Source organism: Marmota marmota, unplaced genomic scaffold (assembly GCF_001458135.2).
Source record: "Marmota marmota marmota unplaced genomic scaffold, marMar, whole genome shotgun sequence".
Lineage (NCBI taxonomy): Eukaryota > Metazoa > Chordata > Mammalia > Rodentia > Sciuridae > Marmota > Marmota marmota.
Window position 1 is genome coordinate 15468784 of NW_025999880.1, and position 8043 is coordinate 15476826.

An 8043-nucleotide genomic window follows, 5' to 3' on the forward strand; every position below is an offset into this window, starting at 1 on the left:
TGACTTCAATTCCCGGTCCAAAAAAAAGCATAATTGCAACCATCTTCCTTTTCTCCACCCCCACTTTATGAATACTGTTCTTATTCCCAAGAAATAGAAAGTAATACGAAATAAAGCCTAGTGTCCTGGAGATGCCGGTTCTTTCATTGAGGGATAGGAGACAATTTACCGGACCCTGAGATGAGGATGTACTGGTTTTCCTGTTCTCTCCTAGATAAAGGACATGCTGGTTTCCCTATTCCCCCTTTGAGAGATAAGAAAAGTATCTCTTTGTTCCCAAGAAACAAACTTGCCTCCCACAAGATTAGGGGTTGCTTACTATGTCAGTCAAGACTAAACCCACCATAGCACCCAGCCATGATTCCAGCATATAAGAGGTAACATTCAAGGGGGCGTTGCTCTCCTTTTTTTTTTTTTTTTTTTTTTTTTTTTTTTTGCAGAATAGCCTGTCAGGCTCCTGATAATAAACCCGATTTTTATCCCGGATGTGTGAGCGATTAATCCTATGACACTTTTCTTTGAAGTTCAAAGCCATCCTTTAATAATTTTCCTTGATTTTAACCTGTTCCAGTCTGGGCTTGGATGTGGTGACCGTTAATCCAACTTGTAGATTCTTGAGACTTTCCTGGTGAGAGTAATGTGTATGATAAAGTAGGGTTGTGACATTACCTTGGGCCTGATCAAATCGTGATACATGGGTCACAAGGTGAGGGGCTCAACCAATAGCAACAAAGAAATCTTTCACATGAGTTTTAGACTGTTAATAGGAGCTTTTGAATTCAATACTAACTGGCTAGAGCAGTTTCTGTTAATCCTTCAGTGACAACTAAGGCTAAAACTGTGGCAACTGAGAGGTTAAATTTGGCAGTGCCAAAGCATTACAATAAATAGTCCAATATAGCAGTCCATGGATCCGAAGCAGTGGGTGATTCCTCAAGATTTTGTTGTGTATAGATTAGTCACCTGAAATTCTTCAGGGGGTCACTTTTGGAGACTAGTAAGAAGCTTCCTGTTTTAGTTTCCTTTACCAGTTGATCACATATGGCTTCCCTTGGAAGCATTAGGGACATTTTCCTTTTTCATTTACCAATTTATAAAACTACACATGATACTTAAATATATCACATGATACTTAAATATATATTATTTTATGGAATTAAAAAGTCAGAAGTACTTGAATTTCTACTTAGCAATTGATATAGTTTGTAAATTAACTGAATGTCTCCTCTAACAAACACATTTATGAAAACTAATCCCATTATGTTTAATCTCAATTACTCAATTTTAATTGTTAAGTTACCCATAAAAATCAAGATATCAGACAAGTGTAGTTAACAGTAAAAGCCGTCTGTCTCTGCTAAAGAAAAAATCTATAGAAGCAATGGATATTACACTTTAAACATTTTATAGAGGGCTGGGGATGTAGCTCAGTTGGTAGAGTGTTTGCCTCACATGCACAAGGCCCTGGGTTAAATCCCCAGCACCACACACAGACACAAAAACAAACAAACAAACAAAAAAACACGTTTTATAGAAACCAAGACTCTATTGTTTGATCACCTAGAGAAAAGTGTGGGTTAATAATTGTAAATACATTTTTATTTTGATATGCTTAAACCAATTTAAATTGAACTTTTAAAGAATGTTATGTGGACTAAAAAGTATTTGGGTCCATGTATTAAATTTATAAGTACATTTATTTATAATCCAATATTGATACCACATGCATGACACACACAACATAATGCACAGATGTATAAAAGTACATATAAAACAAACATGAAACAAATATTTTATAGCTTTTTCTTGAGGACTAAAAACTCCAGTTGGACAAAAAAGACTAATTGGAACAAAATGTATTAATTTAGGCATGCAGGACCAAATGTGAATTGATCATAGAAACTATGAGCTTACACAAGACAGAGGTTTTGAATAAAAAATGACATGGCCATAATTATTCCCAAGCTGTTATTATTGTCCTTCAAATTATTCCTTGTCCTTCTGACCATGACAAAATGTGAATATTGTTTTGGTAGTGCTCTAGTTATTTCCTTAGCTTGGATAATGAAGGATACAGGGCAGGTGGAGGAGTAGGAGCCACTGTAGCTGGCTTAGAGTTCCTTCTCCCCTCATTGTTGGCATCATTCCCAGAAGCAGTAGTCAGGGAATTTTGACCATGAGGAGGCTTAAAGTTTGAGTTGGAATACTGAAGGCATTTGGAACGCTTCTTTTTTTTTTTTTTCTCCATCTCCCTCTACCTCCAAGGCCTCCAATTGTAAGATCTGTGGGATCTAGAGGGCTATTTAAAACTCAGTTGCCTCTTCACTTCAACACACACTTTTTTTTTTTTAAGAGAGAGAGAGAGAATTTTTTTTAATATTTATTTTTTAGTTTTCGGCGGACACACAACATCTTTGTTTGTACGTGGTGCTGAGGATCGAACCTGGGCCACACGCGTGCCAGGCGAGCGCTCTACCGCTTGAGCCACATCCCCAGCCCTGGAACGCTTCTTGAGTCTAAATAAAACAACAGTATTTCATCCTCTCTTGGGTTCTTTTTCCCTTTTAACCTGTGGGAGGCCAACCTTAAGGGTGACTGAGTTACACTCCCCAGCTGGGTGCTGAAGCGCTCAGTCACAGAAATGTGTGTGTCTTGCTGCAAGCCCCACGGGTGAAGCTATGCTCACCTGTTCCTTTGTAATAGAACCCCTTGCCCTGTTTAGGATAGAATCTTCCATGGAAGTGCCTTGTGTGTGTCCCCTTCTCTTACTGTGCCCTTGGGTGTGGCCTACCCAGGTGTCAGTCAACCTGCTGACAGTGGACATCATGAAGATAGACTCAGCCCCCTGAAACCTGACCCCTTGCCTCATTTGAATAGCTTCTCCTCAATAAAAGGGGTCAGCGCGTACTCTATCTCTCTCTTTCTGCGGACCCTTAAGGTCAGAGGAGCCGTCACAGCAACCCCAAAGAAAAAGGTATTTGTGTCTCTTGTGTGGTTATTTCGTGCAGCCCAGTTAGCCCAGTTTAACTAGAGTGACCCCTGAGCCTTTTAGTCACGAGAACAGAAACCAGGCATTAACCTAGATTTTTTTTTTTTTGGTACCAAGGATTGATCTCAGGGGCACTTGACCACTGAGCCACATCCCCAGCCCCTCTTTGTATTTTATTAGAGACAATGTCTCGATGAATTGCTTAGGGCCTGCTAAGTTGCTGCAGCTGGCTTTGAACTCATGCTCCTCCTGCCTCAGCCTCCTGAGCTTCTGGGATTATAGGCAAGCACTGCTGCACCTGATTGATCCTAGGACTTTCAAAAAATGTTTTAACATAAGGCCCAAAGGGCTATCTGGGGAAGTTTTGGGTCTTCCCCTGCCAGCATCTTCTGTCTCTAGACCAGCTATAAGTTTTCAAGCTGAGCTGCCCGTTATATTCTCACTCTGATGAAGACATGAATTAGTGTGAATATACTTTGTATACAACCAGAGAGATGAAAAATTGTGCCTCTATATGTGGAATAAGAATTGTAATGTATTCTGCTGTCATATATAAATTAAAAAAATAGGGCTGGGGATGTGGCTCAAGCAGTAGCATGCTCACCTGGCATGCGTGCCGCCCGGGTTCGATCCTCAGCACCACATACAAACGAAGATGTTGTGTTCGCCGAAAACTAAAAAATAAATATTAAAAAAAAATTTTTAAAAATAGTAAAAAAAAAAAAGTTCCCACTCTGAAATGGTGTCACACTATGAGGATCACACACCTTTGTCCGCCTGACCACTCTCTTTCCAGACATGTAGGTGCCTCTCAGCATCAATGGCAAGTCCGTATAAGCCCCTGACAGACCAACCCTGCAGAGAGGGACTTTTGATCCCCTAGGGGTTAGCACTGCCTTAAGCCTTATGAGGTCACCAAGGAACTGCAGGTTAAGACTCACTCAGGCTCTGTAGCCTGAGGAAGGTAGAGCATGAATACACACACACACACACACACACACACAGACACACACCCCAGAACTAACAAACAGACCTCCTGCATAAGCAAACCCTGTTCTGAGGGATACTCCTGACGCTGGGGAGCAATCAGTTTCCCCTTCTGCCATAGGGTGGGACCTGACTTGGGCAGATGCCCCCCAGGGGACTTATGGGTTTACAATATCCGCTCATGAAACTTGCTTTCGTTCTCTTTGAGTTTGCTCAGGAAATAGTGAGGCCAGCCTCACTCAAGTGAGAGTTGGGATTCTGCAGGTGGCCAGGTGGTGACTATCTGTCACCAGGCTGGTGGCTGTGGCTTTCTCTAGTTTCCCAATGTCAGTGGCAAAAAGGGCCAGCTCAATTGCCATTTTCCTAGCCAACTCACCAACCTATGTTACATAAAATTGTGGCACTGGAAAGACAAGCAGCATTTGGGAACACAGAAGAGCAAGATTTATTCAGCACTGGTGAGGGCTCAGTGGAATCTTTTCCAAAGGCTGAGCACAGACCCAGTATCTTTAACATAGTACAGACAGACTTTGGGTTTTAAGACTCTCCTGCAGTAACCTTGATGTCTGCCCATTTCTCCAGGCAGATCTGGTTCCTGCCATAGCTGCTGAACAAGCATGATTATAGAATCAGAAAGTAGCAGGTTGCTTCACCAGCAACTCAGAGGCTGAGGCAGAAGTTTCCCAAGTTTGAGGCCAGCCTCAGCAATTTAGTAAGACCCTGTCTCAAAACTCAAAGGAGTGGGGGATTGTGGCTCAGCAGTAGAGCACTTGCCTAGCATGCGCAGGGCCCTGGGTTCCATCCTCAGCACTACATAAAAGTAAATGAATGGAATAAAGGTATTGTGTCCAACTAAATAAAATAAATATTTTTTAAGAAATTAAAAAAAAAACTTAAGAGACTGGGCTGGGGTTGTGGCTCAGTGGTAAAGTGATTGCCTACAATGTATAAAGCACCGGGTTCAATTCTCAGCACCACATAAAAATGAATAAAGGTCCAGCAACAACTAATAATATAATAATAAAAAAAACTTAAAGGACTGGGGGATGTAGCTCTCTTGAACACATCTCGTGTGTGAGAGGAAAGAGTTCCCCTCTGGAGGGATGGGCTGGCTGAGAAATAAAAGCTAAGAAAATAGTAATACAAAATAACCACAGGACACCAGAAATATATTTTCAGAGTGGAGGAAGCGACCAGTGGAGTGGACCATAGGGGTGCAGCTTCTAACAAAGAAGCCCACTCTTGCTTTATATCAGAACAGATTAAAAGGATTTGATACAAACTTATTTGCAAAAACAGGATGGGTGAAGGGCAGGTAGAGTGCTCAGTTCTTAATGGGTCACTCCCTGCACAGGAAATTTGCCAAAGCTGGGAAGAAATTCACATGCACTAGGCCATCTAAAAACCAGCAGGGGTGCCACTGGAAGTTCCCAGATACCAGATTTTTCTACTCAGTGGTTTTCATGCCAGTCTTGTCCATGCACATTTCACAGGTGTCTTCCCAAATATCTCCCCACCCCACCCTTTTTTTTTTTAACTTTTTAAATTCAAATGATGGGCTCTTATTTGAGTTTCTGGATTCTTATTCTGATACAAAGAAGAATTAGTTGCAAACATATCATTCCAATAATATACCATGCAGAATATTTCAGCATATTTCCAGGATTAAAGCCATTCAATTCATGAAGTATTTGATCAGTTAGAGATGTAGAGTCCCTAATATCCATTTTTCCTTTTTGAATATCCTGGATGTGATGATGTAATTCCATAAAACCCAGGCTATTATTATTGCTCTGCCAAAAACCCATTAGATGATTTTTAACCTTTTCCCCAGTCTCACTGGGAAGCTTGTGTGGGCCATCATCCTTGAGCTGCATGTGGACCACCATGCATTGAGCCTAGTGGATAGGAATGTCTGGTGTCTGTGAATGACCAGTGCATATTTCCTTTGGTTTAACTGCCCTGACACACTGTGAATTTTCTTTTTTTTTTTTTTTAACATTTTTTAGTTGTTGATGGACCTTTGTTTTATTTACTGGTATGTGTTGCTGAGAATCGAATCCAGTGCATCACACATGCCAGGCAAACGCTCTACCACTGAGCTACAATCCCAACCCCACATTGTGAATTTTCTCTCCCTCTCTGCCATGTCCCACACAGCACCCAAGAAGGGTCTGACCTGCGAAGATGCCAATCAACCTGCTGACTGCAAGACATCACAAAGCAAGACTCCACCTTTGAAACTTTATCCATGCCTTTGATGTACCCCCTGAAATCATTGGGGCCATCTTTCCTTTGTCTAGTTGCAACTCTTTTTTTTTAAGAGAGAATTTTTTTAATATTTATTTTTTAGTTATTGGCGGACACAACATCTTTGTATGTGGTGCTGAGGATGGAACCCGGGCTGCATGCATGTCAGGCGAGCGCACTACCGCTTGAGCCACATCCCCAGCCCCATAGTTCCAACTCTTATGTGGACTGGATCTATCAGGGGCTTCATTTTTTTAAAAAAGTTTTTTTTTTCTAATTTGTTATATATGACAGAAAATGTATTTCAATTCATATTCCACATATAGAGCACAATTTTTCATATCTCTGCTTGTATACAAAGTATATTCACACCATTCATATCTTCATACATGTCTTAGGGTAATGATTTCCATCTCATTCCACCATATTTCCTATCCCCAGGCCCCCTCCCTTTCCTTTGCCCTATCTAGAGTTCATCTAATCCTCCCTTGCTCCCCCTCCCAACTCCACTATGAATCAGTCTCCTTATATCAGAGAAAATATTTGACATTTGTTTTCTTGGGGGATTGGCTAACTTCATTTAGCATTATATTCTCTAACTCCATCCATTTACCTGCAAGTGCCATTATTTTATTCTCTTATTGCTGAGTAATATTCCATTGTGTATATATGCCACATTTTCTTTATTCTTTCATGTACTGAAGGGCATCTAGGTTGGTTCCACAGTTTAGCTCTTGTGAATTGTGCAGCAATAAACATTGATATCAGGGGCTCCACTTTTGTAAATACATTTCTGACTCTGTCTTTTGTTCTTCACTAATTATTTTAGACTTTTAAGTTCTCAGGTGGCTTACACCCTTCTGAACAAGAAGAAGAACTCCCTAATGAGATGCTGGCTATTGTTCCCTATAGGAACATTATATTTGGCTGCAGTAACACAGACATATTTCTAGTCAGCATGGCATTTAAGCCTTTATTTAAACTTGAGAGCGCATAGCTCATTACTGATACTTATGACAGTAGCTTCCAAGGCATTCGATTTAGTTTCACTCTTTCTATCAGTATTTATCTGATAATGGAGGGCTTTGGAAGTATTTTGAGCCAAATTATTGAGAAAATTTGCATATTGAATGTTCTGAGATAGAGCCACTGACCTTGTTACAGTAAAAGCTGTAAATGAGATTAAAGCAGCCACTCCAAGAATTAGGAGACCAAGAGCTCCTTTAGGTCTGGTTAACTGAACATGGATCTGTTGTAGAACTTGAACACCAGCATCAGCATACCATGGTTCTGAAATGTTGACTGGTAGTAAGACAAAGGAGGGTTGGTGAAGGATTAACATCTCTATTAAATCTATTGATGTAATTAGTTAGATTGCATCTTTTACAGGCTATAAGTATATCTATATTATTCTTAAGTCTTACATTTCCAGTAATTAAAGCATAAGGAAATTCAACACAGGTTCAAAAGCCATAGCAGGGACCCTCTTTGCAATTCCTGCCAACAAAGTCAGGAAGAGGGCCATCTGTATAGTGTAGACACTGCAATTAAACACCAGAGATCTTTTTGAATAATGCCTTTGCTGAAGGTTAGAATATTATCAACAAAACATCCAGGGGTCATGGCATCCTTACATAGTTATCTTTTATCAATTATTGAAGACCAGTCCAAAATATATCCACTATTTTTAGAAACTATCTTGTACTGACTGGCAAGACATTTACACATTCCATCCATTTAGGAAATGTGCCAAATTTTTACATAAATATAATTTTATATATATATATATATATATATATATATATATATATATATAT

At 40.1% G+C, this 8043-nt stretch overlaps 1 long non-coding RNA gene and 1 other non-coding gene across 2 annotated transcripts in view; both read left to right on the forward strand.

The window, feature by feature from the left end:
* The window catches only part of LOC125612593, a 25488-nt gene that overhangs the window by 13067 nt on the left and 4378 nt on the right, over positions 1 to 8043 (forward strand). The gene's annotated exons all lie outside the window — the stretch shown is intronic.
* On the forward strand, positions 1417 to 1490 carry Trnav-cac. Its single transcript has one exon. It is a non-coding gene; the product is annotated as a tRNA-Val (tRNA).